Source organism: Pelodiscus sinensis, chromosome 1, assembly GCF_052426305.1.
Source record: "Pelodiscus sinensis isolate ZL-2025 chromosome 1, ASM5242630v1, whole genome shotgun sequence".
Classification (NCBI taxonomy): domain Eukaryota; kingdom Metazoa; phylum Chordata; order Testudines; family Trionychidae; genus Pelodiscus; species Pelodiscus sinensis.
The window spans coordinates 288,816,405-288,834,696 of record NC_143052.1 but is presented as its reverse complement, the minus strand read 5'-3'; the positions used below and the strand labels follow the sequence as shown (position 1 = coordinate 288,834,696).

Sequence of the window (18,292 nt, the reverse complement as noted above, 5' to 3'; positions counted from 1 at the left end):
ATGCATGGGATGTGATAGGGTGCCCTTTGGGCTTATCAGAGGGATGACAAGAAAGCCTGATTTTCTGCCTTAAGAAACAGAACTACTGGTGCAGAAAATTTTAGAATTTTACACCTTGCTGTGCATCATCATGTAAGATTTTCTGCAGAAAAGATATGGGTATTGAATGGAATCCTGAACTCTGTCCTTTTCCTTTTTGTAAGAGATGTTTTATGAAAGAGGTGGGGAAAATTCAGCTTTCCAGGTATTAGTCAAGAGAATGGAGAGGGAAATTTTTTTTGAAAGGAGTCTGTCTCATACATTGTAAAGGGGATTTTTTTAAGCTGTGGAAGAGGAAAGGGGCTGTGTCTAAACTGGCGCGATCTTACGCAAAAGCGGCTGCTCTTGCGCAAAAACTTGATGCCTGTCTACACTGGCCATGTTCTTGCGCAAGTAAACTGATGTTCTAATGTATTAAATCAGGGCTTCTTGCGCCAGAACACTCTCGGTCAGGAATAAGCCCTTTTGCGCAACTGTTCTTGCGCAAGAGGCCAGTGTAGACAGGCAACATGAATATCTTGCGCAAGAAAGCCCTATGGTTAAAATGGCCATCAGAGCTTTCTTGCGCAAGAGAGCATCTACACTGGCAAGGATGCTCTTGCACAAAAGCACATGCCAGTGTAGACGCTCTCTGCACAACTACTTTAACGCAAGAACTCTTGCGCTAAAGAGTTTTTGCGCAAGATCTTACCAGTGTAGACATAGCCATGGAGTTTATTCTGTTCCTTGATGTAGGAACTGCAATTAAGTACCACGATGGTGAATAATGTTGTCACATAGAAAGAAGTATAACAATACTTCCAGCTAGAAATCCAATATAGAATAATACAGAATATCATACTCTAATAAGGTCATCTGGATCTTTTTGTAAAAGAAATGGGATGAAATATAATAGTGCAAGTATAATATTCATGCAGTTAGGGACTAACATTACGAATTTTTGCTATAAGCTAGGGACATATCAGCTGGAAGTGACAGAGAAGGAGACATACTTGGGGGTATTGGTCAATCATAGTATGACTGAGCTACTAATGTAATGCAGCCATGAAAAAGCCTAATGCAATTCTAGGATGCATCAGGTGAGGTATTTCCAGAAGATTTTGATAAGTGTTACCAGTATGAATACTCATCTGGGAATACGGTATACTGTTCTGGTTTCACATGTTTAAGAAAGCCAAATTCGAACTGAAATAGGTGTAAATAATGGCTAGTAGGATGGAGAACCTACCTTAGGAAAGGCAACTCAAGGAGGTTGGCTTGTTTAACTTAACCAAAAGAAAGCTGAGGGAAGATAAGATTGCTATCTATAAGAACATCAGAGGGATAAATACCCGGGAGGGAGAGGAGTTATTTAAGTTAAATACTAGTGTTGGCCCTAGACCAAATGGATATAAACAGGTCATCAACAAAGTGTAGGCTTCACATTAGACAATTGGTGTTAGTGATCAGAGAAGTGAAATTCTGGAATAGCCTCCCAAGGGGAGCAGTCCAGGCAAAACAACTGACTGGTGTCAAGACTGAATTTGACATATTTGTGGAAGGGATGGTTTGATAAGTTTGCCTACAATCGAATATGGCCCATCTGCACTGCTAGTGACAATATTTCTAACAACCAGAGAAAGGAAACTGAATGGAGAGGGTTCTAAGTTACTACAGAAAATTCTTTCCCAGGTACTGTATCTGGTTGGTGGCTCTTGCCGATACGCTCAGGGACTAACTCATCATCATATTTTGACTCAGGAAGGAATTTTCCTCTGAGTCAGATTGACAGAGCCCCTGAAGGTTTTTCACCTTCCTCTGCACTGTGGTGCATGGATCACTTGCATGTTCAAACTAGTTTAAATGATGGTTTCTCTGAAACTTGAAGTCTTTAGCTCATGACTTAAGGACTTCAGAAACTCAGCCAGAGGTTATAGAGTTGTGTGATTGAGATTCTATGGCCTGCTGTGTTCAGGCAGTTAGACTCGTTTTGGCCTTAACATTCATAAATTTAGCTAGTATTTATTAACCCAACATGAAATGAAAACAGTGTGCTGTATAAAGCAGATTAAATATTACAAGTATACAATCCAAAGCTGTTTCAGAAGAGCTTTGATTTTTGTGAACTTGTTGAAAGCATTAAAATATAAATCATAGTTACCAAGTACAGACAACTTGTGTGAAAGTTTTCATCAAAATCACTTTTGTCAAAGCTCTTTTATATTGTTCCCCCAAATCCAAGGACATTGCTTGCATCCATGCAGTCATTTGGAGTGAATATAAATGACATAAAAAAGCTTCTTAGTTCCAATACCTTCTTGACATCATCCTTAGGGCTCTTCTCTCCCCTTCTCTTTTTTTCCTTTACTGTTCGTGAACACAACACAAATGATTCAGTTTCTAGATTCCAGAAAAACTACAATGCTCAAGCAATGAGGAGTCCTGTGGCACCTTATAGACTAACAGATTTATTGGAGCATCAATAAATGTCAGATGTCTTTGCCCATGAAAGCTTATGCTCCAATAAATCTGTTAGTCTGTAAGGTGCCACAGGACTCCTCGTTGTTTTTGCAGATCCAGACTAACATGGCTACCCCTCTGATACAATGCTCAAATGCTTTTGGCAATTATATTCTAAACAAATATGTACCTCGAAAAATTACTTGAGTCAAATTAACGTAGTCCTTTTATTAGACACCTTATATAGTGTTTTCCCTGTTTGGTTTGATTGTTTATGCCTGTATATGTGCACCTGCAAGCCGTACACAACCATAAGGGCTAGTGACTAGTACTTGAATGGAGTGGCTCCCAAAAAAACACAGGAAATCTCCTTTCCCCAAGTTGACTATTGTTAGACTGGAGACACAGTACAGTAAGAAGCAGGAGCTTTCCGTTGTGAACATTGTGTAACAGCAGTGGTCATAAATGAGATGTCACTGGATTGGGGGATTTGCAAGTGAGTGTTGAGGTTTGGTGGAGCCTGGATAGGCAAAGAGTTCTTGGGCTGAGTAAGGAGTGTATAATGTAGCATTGTTAATACATTTCCACCCTCATTTGCTTCAGCACTTACTTTTTTATACCAGTCTGTGTTGCCATTTGTGGACTTGACTGATATTTTGAATCCAGGACCCAGGATAATAAATACAGAAAAAGCTGTATGTGCTCTGAAATTCAGAAGCTCTATAGCAATATTAACAATTAATTGCATGAGGAATCATGTATGTGTTATTTTATATTCAAGTAATTCACTACTCTTATTAACAATTTGTTGATAATAACACAAGTCTTTATTAGGTGCTTAGTTAACATATATGCAGAGCATCTTAACTGAGGTCAATCTCTTGAGTCTCACCAAAAACCAAGCAACCTCTTTCCATTGTCAGTTCCCACACATTAATGATAGTATTTGTTCTCTTAAAGCCACAATAACACCACATTGTAAGTCCCAGAGCATCAGTTTGCTTAACTTGCAAATTCTCTTGACTTTCTTTCTATTATTAAAGCTTTTTTTGTCAGCTAGTGTTGGCCCAAGAGCAAGTAGTCTTATACATTAATAATATATTTTCACTAATAGCAAATTGGCTTTTAAGTGCTTCTGACATAAATAGATCCCACATGGGACAGAGAAAGTCATGAATGCATTCTTCTGCCTTTGGTAGGTACCTGGCTTTCTTCAGGCTTACCAAGTGGATGCTAAATAAACTATTTTTATTTCTTTATTATCAAATTTCCTCAACTTTGGATTTTCCTTGCTACTAATATATAATATTCTTTTCAGTGATTGTTTATGTCCTCTGTGGTATACATCCCATTGATTAAATTATTGAAAATATATGACACATTTGATCCATGTTCTCATTTCACCTCTGGGAGTAGTCATGCTGGCATTCTGAAAATGAGGGCAGATAGTTAAACAGTAGCAAAATTTATATAGGCTGTTACCTGCACAAGAGGTGTCATTGTATTTCTCCTGTGAAAGAACCCATAAAATTACCTATTCTGGAACAAGTGTGTTCACTCTGTAATCTGATATATAGTAGGGATGTGAATGACTCGTCAACTATCTGATAAGCAAATGCTTATCGGATAGTTGACAGGCTAGTCGACTAGTCGCTCACACAAACCCTTGCTGTTTCTATCAGAAAGAGGCAGCAAGGGGGGGAGAGGAAAGGGTGCTTCAAAGAGGCAGCACAGTGTGGAGCCTGGGGCCAGACCCCGGGCTCCATGCAGAGTTGCTGCTTTGAAAAGCTGTGTGCAGCCTGGGGTCAGCAGGGTAATCTCCAGCTGATCCCGGGCTCCACGTGGTCCTATGCTTTTAAACGCTGCGTGCAGCGTGGGTTCCCCAGCTGGCACCAGACTGCACATGGAGTTTCAAAGTGGCAGCACCGCATGGAGCCTGGGATCAGTGGGGGACTCCCCCAGTGACACTGGTCTCCATGTGGCACTGCCGCTTTGAAATGCCACATGCCTGATGCTGCGGGGAGCACAGAGCCAGTGGTGGACTGCTTGCATCCCCTGCTGGCCTCGTGCTCCCCAGAGTGTTTTTGCCTTTGAAGTGTAGCAACAGCTCTGGGGTTGTTGCTACACTTCAAAGGCGGACACACCCTTATCAACTAATTGAAATCTTGCATCCCTAATATATAGGTTTAATCTCACAGTCCTTATATCCCATTGAGTTCAATGGAAATCTATCTCTTGCATCAGGACTGCAAGCCCAGACCCATAATTTGGAGTTTCTCTACTCTGTCATTCTTATATAGTCACTTCTTATTAATTGAATTACTGTAGCACCTAAGAGCAGTAGTTATGGGTCAGAATGCTGTTGTGCGAGGTACTATACAAATGTCTTCTATATCTACTCAGGTGTTTAGACCAAGGGTACTCAAAATGGGGTGGTGACTCCTCAGGGGTCACGAGGTTATTACTGCTTGGGGTTGTGAGCTGTCAGTCTCCATCCCCAAACCCATTTTTACCTCCAGCATTTATAATCTACTATATATTTGAGAGAGTTTGTCTGCCTGCCTGCCTGTCTGTTTAAGAATTCTTCCTAAGAAGTAAGAGCTAGAATCACCAAATTCAGTATACCGCTTCCTTATAACTTAAAACAAGATAAGATTTTGATTGTGCTTGGAAAATGGAATGGGATTGCATCTCATAAAACCATATAGAAAAGAAACAGAATCGCCAGGCAGATGAGAGGGCCCTTTGCTGGAACTTCCCCAGACCTGAGTAAGGATGTTAAATTGTGTTTATTTTGCTAATTGTGTAGTCAAAACAATTTGTATCAACTACACAATTAATTGATAAGGGGTTGCTCTGCAGAGCCACTGTGGGAGTAGCTCCCAGAGCTGGCTGGAGCTGGGACAAAGCAGTCCTGGCTTGCGCAAGCTCCAGGAGCCACCTGTGCTATGTCTCTACATTTTAAATGTAGTAAGAGCTTGCATTTAAAATGCAGAGGTGCAGCATCTGTGTCCCAGCTCACTCTGTTGGAACTCTGCATGCTGCCTGGGTCAGCTGGTGTGCCAGCTTTGAAATGTACAAGAGTCCCCAGTGGGGGTTCTTGTGTATTTCAAAGCGGAAGCACCCGCATGGAGCCTTGGGTCAGTGGGGGACTCGGAGTCCCTGCTGACTCTGGGCTCCATGCAACGCTGATGCTTTGAAATGCTGTGCAGAGCCAGGGTCAGCTGGGAAGTACATCGTTAACTGATGAGTCTGGGTTCATTGGTTAACTTTCATGGTTACACGCAGCCACCAACACCTCTCTAGCATAGAGAGCAGCATGGTGGGAGGGGAGGCGGGAGCTGGTTTTTAAGCTGGCTCCCCACATGTTCCTTCTCCCATGGAGTTGCCTCCTCCGCCCCATCTGCAGCAGGATGCGGGGAGACATGAGCACTGGCTCCTACGGAGCTGCCTGCCTCCCTGCATTGTTGCTTCTGTATCAGCACAGTAGCAGCATGAGGTATGGCTGGGGGGTAGGAAACGGGGGCTGGTGCTCACAGGAAATGGAGAGAAAAGTCTCTATAGGAAATCTTTAGAGCCGTGGTGTCCAACCAGTTCTGAAGCAATAGCCACTATATTGGCTGCTAATACAGTGAACTAGCCACACTCAACTGGCCAATTAGTCACATTGTTCTTCTTCGAGTGATGTCCCCGTGGGTGCTCCACTACAGGTGTCGGGCTCGTCCCAGCGCCGCAATCCGGAAAGTTTTCACCAGCAGTAGCCCCCTCCGGAGGACCGCGCATGCGCAGAGTGCCCCGCGGCGTTCGCACCTTTTCTGCGTCGCACGGTCCGACGCGCCAGTTCCTCCTAGCCGGAGCATCTGAAAAAGAGAAAGACAAGAGCTCCGAAGCAGGGAGGAGGGCGGGTCGTGGAGCACCCACGGGGACACACATCTCGAAGAACAGATGTTACTGCACAAGGTGAGTAACAATTTCTTCTTCTTCGAGTGATGTACCCGTGGGTGCTCCACTACAGGTGAGTATGAAGCAGTCACCCTGACAATTGATCATGCTTCGGAATTATTTGCGCACAGATGAAAGGACTGCCTGAGCGACTGCCACATCCGCAGCTCTGAGATGGTCAAGGGCATAGTGTTGAGCAAACGTGGATGACGACGACCAAGTCGCTGCACGGCATATGTCACATAAGGGGACGTTCTTCAGGAATGCTGTGGAGGCAGCCATGCTCCTGGTTGAGTGTGCTGTTGGTGGACAGGGTAGAGCCCTACCCCAAGGGTGTAACAGAGAGAGATACAGTTAACGATATGGGACGATATGCGTTGTGATGATAGCTGATGACCTTTAGAACAGGTCGCCACTGATAATAGCAATCGCGGGGACTTCCTGAAGGGACATGTTCTGTCCAAGTAGAATGCCAGCGCACACACTCCCAGCCCAACTCCATTGTTATGAATGCTGCTCAACAAAGATCAAAGACGGCACAGGGCAGGACAGTGACAACTGATAAGGAGGTGAAGCACTTGGATTTGTTGGGCAGAAAAGTCTATTCCTCTGCCATGGCAACCTTCAGGATGGCGAACTACATGACTCTCCTCGCCAATCATGATTTTGATAATTATACTAAACTGGTTGCTCTCCTTGATTTTCTACCTGAGGCTAAAAGGCAAATTTTGAAGGCAGTAGTGCAGGAGGCTACACAACAGCCCGTACAGCCCGCAAATTGCCCTAGATATTACTGACACTGCCTCTTGGACCACACCGACATTGGTGGCCATGTGCAGGGCTCGACAAATAGTGTAATCTACTTGCCTGTGGCGAGTAGATTACACCCCGGAAGAACCGGCACAGAGCGATCTGCGCATGTGCAGAACGATCTGCGCATATGCAGAGTGCAGAACTGCGCGGCTGGCGAGCTCTGGTCATGTGGCACGCTTCCTGGCTCCAACTGGCATCTGTACCAAAGGACCTACAGCCAAAAGTAGAGGACCTACCCTTCGACCGTCAATTGCTGTTCACTCAGAACACCGAGCGGGTCTTCCATTCCAGCAAAGACTCGTGTACCACACTGAGGACACTCGGAATGTATATGCCACCATACAGGCGCAAGAGATTTGGTCCGTAAAATAAGCAGAGACCTTTCTCATAGGCCATGCCCCACTTCAGGCCATATGATCAGCCAAGGCAGAGACAGTGTATGCAGAAACAGCATACACGGAGACACCGCCAACAACCAGGCAAAGCATCCAGCCATCAACACCCTCGGCAGCAGGTTTAACATGTCGATCAAGGGACTGCATGCCATTCCCTTTACAGAGGTTCCATACAACACTACCACATTATTCCATCACCGGTTGGGACCGTACCCCCTCCACTGGTTCACAGTAACTACAGACCATTGGGTCAGAGAAATCATCACGTCCAGTTTCACCATCCTGTTCTCTACCCGTCCCCCTCCTACCCTATCCCTCTTCAGGGACCCCTCTCACGAACCTCTTTTGCACCAAGAGGTCTCACGTCTATTTAACTTTGGGGCAGTTGAGACGGTGACGAAGCAGTTTAGAGGGAAAGGCTTCTATTCCCAGTACTTCCTCACCTAAAAGAAGTCTGGCGGGTGGAGGCCTATCCTGGATAGACTCGACCACTACCTTCAAAAACAAAAATTCAAGATGATCAGCCTCTTATCATTCCAGCTCTGAACGAAGGGGATTGGTTCGCGTCCCTCGATCTGCAGGATGCTTTTTTCTACATAACTGTGCACCCTGCTCACAGAGCCATGTGTGCCCCTGGAGCGGGGCACTTGGTAAGAGCCCCCACCTCTATTCCCCTCATACCCAAACCCCACAGATCCATCCTTGTCTGGCAAAATCTTTAATGCGTCATAACCTGTTTCCCAGGGTTGCTGGATTAAAGAGGTTCAAGTGTGTATGCTCTTTAAAAAACATGACCCCCACAACCAAATTAGAGGCACTAAGAAAATTGTGCATAGTTTGTGCTCACGTTTAACTAGGGATGTAATAATGTAGTCAATTAACCAATAAGCAAAAGCTTATCAGTTAATGCTATAGACTACATGCATTTCCTCCCACCCACCAAGTAAACGTTTTAGCAGGCTGGCCAGCAGCCCAGCTCAGTCCTGGCTTGCGCTGGGTCCAGGACCCATCCTTGCTGCGGCTCTGCATTTAAAGTGTATTAGGAGCCAGGCTAGCAGGCAGCCTGGCTCAGTTCCGGCTCATACTGGGTCTAGGAGCTCAGACCCCTCTGACCCCAGACAGGGACTGCTGCCACCCCACGCTGCTGCTTCGGTATCATAGACAGCAGGATGGGGCAACAGGCAGCCGGTCCACAAGGGAAGCTGGTTTTTAAACTGGCTACCCTGGCAGACCAGCTCCTGCCTGACATCCTATGCTGTTGTCTCTGATAGAGGCAATGGCATGGAGTGGCAAGGGGCTCCTTAGGACTGGGGCCAGAGTGCACTGACTGCTGCCCGTATCCCCGGGGACTATAGAATAGTCGACTAACACATAAGAATTCATGAGGTTAATCGACTATTCAGTTAACTGATATTTGACATCCCTATGCTTGACTGAAAAGCATTTCTAACTGCAGCTGAATTACCATAAGAGAGCATTTGTCCAATAAAATTTTATAAATAATATATGTATGTAACCATTGTTGTAGTAAATTTTAAATTCCCTGTTGGGATTACATATTGTTTAAAATTGATTCTCCTCCATGAGGCCTTGGACCAAAACTGCTCTTTGGTAGGAAAAATGATATAATTTCAGTTGTAGCATTAACTATCCATTTCATAGGAAAAAACTTAAAATGCAGTATTGGTTTTTACATTTCAAAAATACTGAAATCTAATTTATGGGGCTATATTTCTAAAATAAACAGACCCAGATGCACTGGCGTTAAATTTATGAGGGTTTTCATACCCTGCACAGGAATCTGCAGTGTGGGAACAAAATGCATTTTCTGTTTATCTGGGCACATAGAGGATAGTATTAAAGTTATGTGGATGAACAGACAGAGAATGCTATATTCCTTGCACAGGATCTGAATAATATGCTCCGACTAAAATGACTTGCAACGTTAACCCTACTGAGGCCTTTTTCAGAATAAATTAAAATTAGTGTGTGATTTCGTATGCATGTATAGGGAAATGACATTGTGACCTTTACTTGATGAGTGGTAAACCAACTACTGTTGATCAACTTCTTGTTTCACATCCTAATATAGGTTGGAAAATACCTTTGATAAAATATAGCAAGTAAAATCAACTGGATAATTGCACTAGTCATAGTAAATTGAGAGCCAGCTTCTGTTAAATTTCTCTTCTGGGCACCACATTTCAAGAAAGATGTGGAGAAACTGGAGAAGGTCCAGAGAAGAGCAGCAAAAATGACTAAAGATAAAGAAAACGTGAGCTGTGAGGGAAGACAGGAAGAACTTGGTTTGTTTAGTTCAGAAAAGAGAAAAGTGAGAGGAGACATGATTGCGGTTTTCAGGTATCTAAAAGGGTGTTTTAAGGAAGAGGGAGAAAAATTGTTCTCCTGGGCTTCTGAGGATAGGACAAGAAGCAATGGGCTTAAATTACAGCAAGGGAGGTTTAGGTTGGACATCAGGAAAATCTTCCTGCCTGTCAGGGTGGTTAAACAGTGGAATAAATTGCCTAGGGGGTTTCTAGAATCTCCATCACTGAAAATATTTAAGAGCAGGTTAGACAGACACCTGTCAGGGATGATCTCTAGACAGTGCTTGGTCCTGCCATGAGGGCAGGGTACTGGACTCTATGACCTCTTGAGGTCCCTTCCAGTTCTAGTGTTCTATGATTCTATGATTTTGCATCTGCTGTGATCCCACTGAAATGATAGGGGATGCGAATCAAAACAAAACATTCATCAAAATTACTAACTATAACTAGTAATCAAGTGAAGATAGTAACTTTCATAAAAATAATCCATTTTGCTATTACTTAATTGCTGGTAGATGTTATTTAATTACTGCTAGCTATAATTGTGTTTGGACTGTTTTGATTCAGCTACTGAATGAAATTTAAGCTTCTCATCCTTGTAACATTGTGCAAAGCATTAAAGACATGGAATCCAAGCCTTCCTTGTTACTGCCAATTGAACAGCTGTGCAGGGCAAAGAAGCAACCTTGGAAAAGTAAAGATGGTTGGATGCGTGCGGTTACTCTTCAGGCTGCTGAAAAGAAAGAGTTGGAGTGGAGGGACAATGGGAGCAGGAAAGTGAAAAGAGAAGGCTGTGCACTGGAACGAAGCCATGGGCTGGCCTTTAAACATTATGGAGAGCCAAGCTGATACACTCCAGGTGCTCATAGCACTTGAGAAGGAGCAGCTTCATGACTCCTCTTTCCCCTGCAGCAAGTGTCCAAGAACTGTTTTCCATGCACTCTATGTCATTGCCAATACATTTTGGCAACCTTTCTGTCCCCAGTTGGCACTTGCTGCACTCCACACCTGCCTCTTCATCATCTAGCTTTGCTGACTCCCACAGGCACCCAATGCACTCAACCCTTAGCCCTGTGCAGCTGACCTGCAGCACCCATTGCATGGCACATCCGACTGCAGGGCTGTACATGATACCTGGACATCACTGGCTTCACTGCTTCCCTTCCCCTCTTATCTACAAAAACTGCAGTTGTGTCATGCTGCATGTGTGTTCTAAGTTTGTTTTTTTTAAATACATGAAATTATTGGGTTTTAAAGCAATCTTTATTCCATCCCATGAATGAAAGCAAGCAAGCACACCATGCCAAAGCAACAGGCACTTTTCTAGTCAGTGCATCATAGGGGCCAATCAGATTCCCCCATAAGCATTGTGGCCACTGCACTGCCGTGCATGGCAACAAATATAACTGACTTTCATCATCAAATTGCTTCATGGCATCCCTGATTCGTATGGCCCTACACTGTTCCTCTAATAGCCCTGATCTCAGGGCTTGTCTACACTGGCAAGTTTGGTCACCAAAACCTACCTTTTTGTGAGAAAACAGGGAGAATGTTTATACTGCAAAGCGACTTTTGTTGGGGGAAAACCACACAGTTTTGGTGACAAAAATTTCCAGTCCTATGAGAGACTGTGTTTTCCCCTTCCTTTCTTGTTGACAAAGAGCCAGTGTGGACTCTGCTGTTTGTTTTGTCAAGGGAACTGGCTTCCATCAGCATCCCACAATGCCTGCCCTGATGGGCTATGTTCAGTGTTTTTTCATCTCTGCTGCCCTGCAGGAATGCACCCCTCCCCTTTCAAAGCTCTGAGAACTATCTGATAGCTGAGTGACCTGGTCTGGGGAACAAACAATGAGAAACTCATTGGAATGCTTCTATTCTTCCCTGCAAGAAACACAACAGCAAGTGGACTGCAGCTGCAGAGCGAGGGCTGGAGAGACTGCTATGCTGCTTTGACATTCTTCGTCACAGAGAGCACACAGAGCTATGAGGGAACCCCTAGAAGCACAGGGATGAGCTCTGCCTTCCCATAACATTGCACTGTGGGATGCTTATCTACATTGCTTTGCTTTTATCTGTTGACAGGGTGCTAGCAATGTGGCCATGAAACATCAACAGTGGGAGGTAGAAAAACTGTTTTGACCAGTTTTCACTTTTGGTAACTTTTGCATGTCAACACCATTTTTGTCACCAAACCTTGCCAATGTAGACATAGCCTCTGGCTGTTCAAACTCAGCCTCCAGATGTTGAGCCTCAGGGGTTCAGCCCTGATTGAAGCTTTCATCCTTTCCTTCACAAATAATACAGAGGCTACAGCATGTGGCTATAAGAATAGGAATGTTGTCATTGACAGGTCCAGCTTCTTGTAGACATCACCAGTGGGCATTTAAACTGCTAAAAGCACACTCCACAGTAATTCTGCATCTGCTCAGCCTATCGTTGAACCATTCTTTGCTGCTGTCAAGGCTCCCAGTGTATGGCTTCATGATCCATGGAATTAAGGCGTAGGATCACAATAGACATTTTGACTTCCCCTACAGTAGCCTTCCAGTTTGGGAAGAAAGTCCCCACTTTCAGATTCCTGAATAGGCCAGTGTTCCAAAAGATGTGTGTGTCATGCACCTTTCCAGATCAGCCCGCATTAATGCCCATGAAACATCCATGGTGATCCACAAGTGCCTGGAGAACCATGGAAAAATACCCCTTCAGATCAATGTACTCAAAAGCTAGATAGTCTGGGGCCAGCATTAGAATGTGAGTGCCATCTATTACCTCTTTGTGGTTAGGAAAGCCTGTCTGTGCAACGTACACAATTTTATGTACTTTGTCCAGAGTCATAGTCTTTTGGAGCAAGATGCAATTAATGGTCCTGCACACATCCACCAACACGAGTCCAGCAGTTGACTTTACCACTCCAATCTGATTGGTGACCAATCAGTAGCTGTCTGGGGAAGCCAGCTTCCACAGTGCAATCGCCACATGCTTCTCCATGGGCAAGGCAGCTCTCATTCTTGTGAGAGTGGGGGTGACCTCATCACAGAGTCCCCTGAAAGTAGCTTTCCTCCTGAAAGTTCTGCAGCAACTACTCCTCAATGTTCCATCTATTCTTTTCCATCCGTGTGCAGAATAAATTTTATGTGCACTGAAGTATGTGTGGAAAAACTAGAAACAAAATCTAGTTGTGGGTCCTCTGCTAATCAGCTGAGTGGCATGTGAATCAATCCTGAGCAGCCACACAAGCACACATCATCGGGTGCCCGGGCCGGCAGCACCCTAGGTAACTGCCTAGTTTGCCTAGTTTCACGGGCCGCCCCTGCCTGCATGACAATGTGATCCCATTACTCAATGCTGGTTTCCCTAGCCCAAAAGTGTGGCTCTTTTGTGCACAGCTGATCTGTGACAGCCCACTGCAATGCCACTTCACTGGTGTCCCTGTCCATTCACATTGTCGTCCGCATCCGAGTCTTCGTCTTCTGCCATTAATTGCATAAGTAGCTCAGCTGCAATGTATGATGTCCTAAGTATGTTGAACACAACATGGGAGAGAAGTTTGGGATCCAGGATTTCTCATAGATGCTGGAGTTCGCAGTAAGGATTGTCATTGAAGTGGCCAAAAATAAGCCGAAAGTCCAGGGAAGGCTGGGAAGTAAAGATTTGGCTGATGGTTTGTTTTTCACGTTTTCAAAATGCCTTGCACTACATTGTACATTCCCACAGTACTTAGCAACTTAAGGTGACATCAGGCTCTGTGATATGCTTATCCCCCTTGCTTTGCTCTTTCTGTGGACAGGGGAGTTAACAATGTGGTCATGAAATGTCGACAGTGGGTGGCAGAAAAACAGGTTTGACACGTTTTCATTTTTTTGTGGCTAAACATTTTTTTTTGCTTAACCTTTCCAGTGTAGACAGCCTTAGTTCAGAACAAGAATACCCATTAATCTGTGAATCATTCTTTTATACAGTTTAGAGCTCTAATTTGGAGACCCTGGGAACAGGTAATAAGCAGTCAAAGGACCCCTGCTTAGGTTGAAAGGTCAAATGGCTGAGTTCTCGCATAACCAGTGAAGATATTCCTTAGCATACGGCTCTCCCTGGGAAAAACATCTCACTTACTTTGTCGCATAAATTCAGTTTTGTTTGGCACAGTAACACTTCTGAGAGTTATATGCCAGTCCACAGTAATACTTTGTGTTTTTAATAAAATGGACTCCAAATCTACTTATAGTTAATTCATTTGGATATTTCAGGAAAGTACCATATTTGTCACCAGAATATAGTAAGACAAAATTGTGCATATTACGTATGTCAAAATAGTGCATTTTATAAAGTAGCATGTTAGGTAATGCAATTACTTAAAAAGCAGAAATATTTTAATTTTCTGTTAATACTTCTTTAGTGTTTTCAAATTTGTATAAGGTTACGTTAAATGTTACATTTAACAAGACTAATTAATTTGTCACTTTGCATGTACAGGTTGCATTCAGTCAACAAATAACATAGAAAGCTATATCTATAGTTACATCACTATGTAAATTGTTCCAACCCTTCTTTGTCCACTGTTTTGCAAACATGACAAGCTTTAATGCACCTGTTTGATTTTTTTTTTTTTTGCAACTTCAGTCCACAGTGCCAAAGACTTTTCTGTTCTCTGCTGTTAGATAAAAAGCATGAAACGTTAGTTGTTTATTTCCTTATCATTTGACAAATAAGTGCTCTTTTATATATACTTTTAGTTGCATTCTTAAATATGGTTGCAAACAAGTAGTGAATGTTACACTAACTGCATTTCAGTTTATTACAAAGATTATTTGGCCTTTGCCCTTGCTAGCTAAGGTGGGGCTGGGTGATTCAGGTTGTTCTCTTTTCCCCTCTTACCTGCAGATTTGCATGTTTGACCTAGCAGAGTAATTGGGCCCACAGCAACATGGGCGTGCCTCCCTGAGAAACACTTAGTTTCATGTATGACTCATAAGCTGAAGCACAGACACCACTTCCCCAATCTACAGTAGCCATTTTAACTGCATAAAACTGCTGGATTTCTTTTTACTTTCTGGCTCTTGGGACTGTGCAAACACCTTAAAACAAATTAAGGTAACTTTTCTGTCTTGCTGGGTACAGTATCTAAATAGGAGTAATAATTCTAATAGCAGAGTAGGTATACCTGTTGAAAAAACATGGCTGTATGTTCTTTACCTCTGTTAATGTATGAACTTAGTCACATGCCTGATTGCACTTAACTACCAGGGGAAAACAAAGAATGCCAATTTTTGTGGGTTTTTGGCCTTGAGGACAATACATTTTTTAAAATCTAAAAATATTTTGTATGCCAGAAGTTTCTTAGATGTATCATGAGAGTAAGACTGAAAAAAACTCCTATTATAGTTTAGTAAACACAGTTCTGTCGCACAAAATGATTATTTAGTATTTAAGTGCCTGTGTAAATAGGTTTCTTGCTGTGTATTTCTCAAAATATTAAGTAGACTATATGGTTTCAGTGTTCCTGAAAACAATACCCCTGAAATAAGCTTTAAAGATTGACAAAGTTTTAATTACTGCATTTCAGATTTATGTTTATTCTTAAAATGTGTTAAGATTTAATGCTTCAGATGTGCGGCTGGTTTGACTGCTTTAAACATGACCCCATTGATTGTAGGTAGTACGTATTAGTCTTTTCTAAAGCAGGGTACATGTTTATACTTATCTGTTCATTATGTAGTAGAAAATTTCTGAAGGTGATTTGGGCAACATATTCATTAATTAATAGCACTATAGACTCTGGTTGTATTCGCTTTGAGTATAGTTGCTAAAGTTTGATTCTGGGCTGCTGTAAAGACGGTGGATTAGTAATTCAAAGAATTGTTGGCCTGAGAGCGTTTTTTTAGTGAAATATACTATAAAAACGCACTGCCACATAATATAATTTAAAATGGAACATGAGTGTAACTTCTTTCATAGAATAAAGAATGGATAGATAGTCATCCTCCCTACTCTGGTCCTCCAAGCTTAGGATTTCATATGTGACAGTGAGAAAGGCACTACTATAAATTGGACTAGGTTTAGTGCCATTTGTACAAGAAAGCTTGTGGGGAATATACAGTGTTCAAAGGCTGTTTTTAAATGGTCAGAGGGGAAAAATACACTACAGACACCTACCCAAATGTTAGGTATGATCCTGTAGTTCTGATTTGAACACTATTACCTTTGGTTTCAGTTAGATTCTTGACTGAATGAGAACAGTAGCCTTCAGTGCTGTATTTTAATTTTTCAGTTAAAAAGAAAACTCATTTAAAATAATGTTTAACTTCTACATTGAAAATCTAAAGCTAGAGAAATAAAACTATAGGATACTTTTCAGTGTCATTTACGCTTCACTATTTGTAGTACCTACCTCGCTGGGGTGTTGTAGCGTAATATAGTAATCATCCACAATGAAGGGAGGGAGGAGAAAATTACTAGGCTAATAGTGCATGCTTTTTTTCTTTTAGCATATCTGCAGTGTTAACCTATAGCTTCCTTGTGCAGCTTGGCATGTTGTCGTGTTATTGTCTCTTAACCTGTGATTTAAAACATATTTTAAAACAAAACTAAAAATTTTCAGGAGGGTATGCAATGTATTCTTCCTTGAAGAAAAAATATTTGTAATAGAAGTATAAGATAAGTTTAGAGAACAGATGAAAACACTATTTTGAATGTGTTGTGGAGGATTTTTGTCTGTTTAAAAATTATTTAAAACTTGTTGGGACTATTTGAATTTCTTTTGTCTCCTGCTACTTCCCCATGAGTATTGAAGTTCTTTTAGCTATAGTTTGTTTGTGGTAGCTACCTTAAACTCACTGGCTACATTTACACTGCAGGCTTTTTGCGCAAGAACAACTGTTCTTGTACAAAAACTTGCGGACTGTCTACACTGCACGTGCGTTCTTGTAAGTACAGTACTCTTGTACAGTAAGGCGTCAGAACAGAGGGCTTCTTGTGCAAGAGTTATTCCTCTCCCCATGAGGAATAAGCCCTCTTGTGCAAGAAGGCAGTGTGGACAGGCAACAGGGGTTTCTTGCGAAAGAAACCCCTATGGCTAAAATGGCTTTCTTGCGCAAGAGAGCGTTCACACTGCCATGGATTCTCTTGCGCAAAAGCACATCTCTTGCGCAAAAGCACATGGCTGTGTGGACACGCTCCTGCGCAAGACCTTTGGTGCAAGAACTGTTGCACAAAACAGTTCTTGCGCAAAAAGCCTGCAATGTAGACGTAGCCACTATCTAGTATCAAACTAGAACTAAAAAAAGGAACCCCGGCTTCTCTCCATTTCCTCCCCCTCTTTTATTTGTCTTGCGAGGTAGCTGGGGGTCTATAAAGCAGTCCCAAATAGCAGTCCCAAAACAGCTCCCAAACTGTCTCTGTAGTGCTGTTGAAGGGCTGGAGATTAAACAGCTGTTACTAGCTCTATTCATGCAGTTCTTCAAGGAGAAATCTCCCTTCATCCTGTAGGCAAAGCTGTTGTGTCCAGGCTCTTGAATACCATGGTGAGGGTGTGGTACAGGAACCTGAAGAGAACAGAACCAGATATATAACTAATTTAGAATAAGTTGAGCAGCTAGTTTAGGGCTCCTAATTTCTCCTTTTAAAGGTTAACTTTAAAGACCTCCTACTGAGAAGCTGTGAAGTAGCTGGACTCAAAGAGAAAAGGTGGTGGTTATAAACTCTGACTTTTTTTCAGCTGAAGTAGGGTGTGGCATGATATATGTCTTAAAAAAAAAGTACAGGTGATTACCTCCATTAGACCTGATTAATGCACTGCTCCCTGTGGAATTTTTTGTATTGACAAGGTCCCTGCTCTTGATCACTGGGAGTTTGCCGCATGTCAATGACAACATTTTATAGGCCACACATAAGGCTTTATATCAGAACTCAAGGCTTTGGGTAATGTGTCTGCAGCCAGACTTTGTACAAACATTTTGCACGTCTAGAGCTCCCTTCATCTGAAGTTCTCCAAGTATTATTTTCTTCTCTGTTGAAAATTAGTTTTGGTGAGTTCCTACACTTGTCACTGATACAAGATAGATAAATTAATAAATTTACCTGTTGTGTAGTTGGTCAGAAACTGTAATTGGTTCTGATGTTTGGTAACTGTTAGTTCAGTGGTGCATTATCTTCGGGCTTTTTGATACAAATGATCTGACTTCACTTTTGTCTGGAATAGATGAATTTGAATATTATGGAGATACAGTAGAGCCAAATCAAGTAAACTGATCCAAATGAATTTGAAAGTGTTTGTATATTAAAAAAAGTAGGTTTTCCCTTCCTATCAGAGGGAGGTCTTTGCTCTCCAAAGTAGCTTTCACT

General features: G+C 42.5%; 1 protein-coding gene across 6 annotated transcripts in view; it reads left to right on the top strand.

The window, feature by feature from the left end:
- The window catches only part of ELF1 (E74 like ETS transcription factor 1), a 129,723-nt gene that overhangs the window by 18,577 nt on the left and 92,854 nt on the right, over nt 1-18,292 (top strand). For 2 of the 6 annotated variants that reach the window (XM_006124374.5, XM_089775452.1), the window contains exon 1: nt 14,744-15,043. The exons of the other annotated variants lie outside the window; for them this stretch is intronic. The gene's annotated coding sequence lies outside the window, so the exon portion shown is untranslated. Of the gene's footprint in view, nt 1-14,743; nt 15,044-18,292 lie in introns of those variants that run through there. 6 annotated transcript variants of the gene reach the window in all.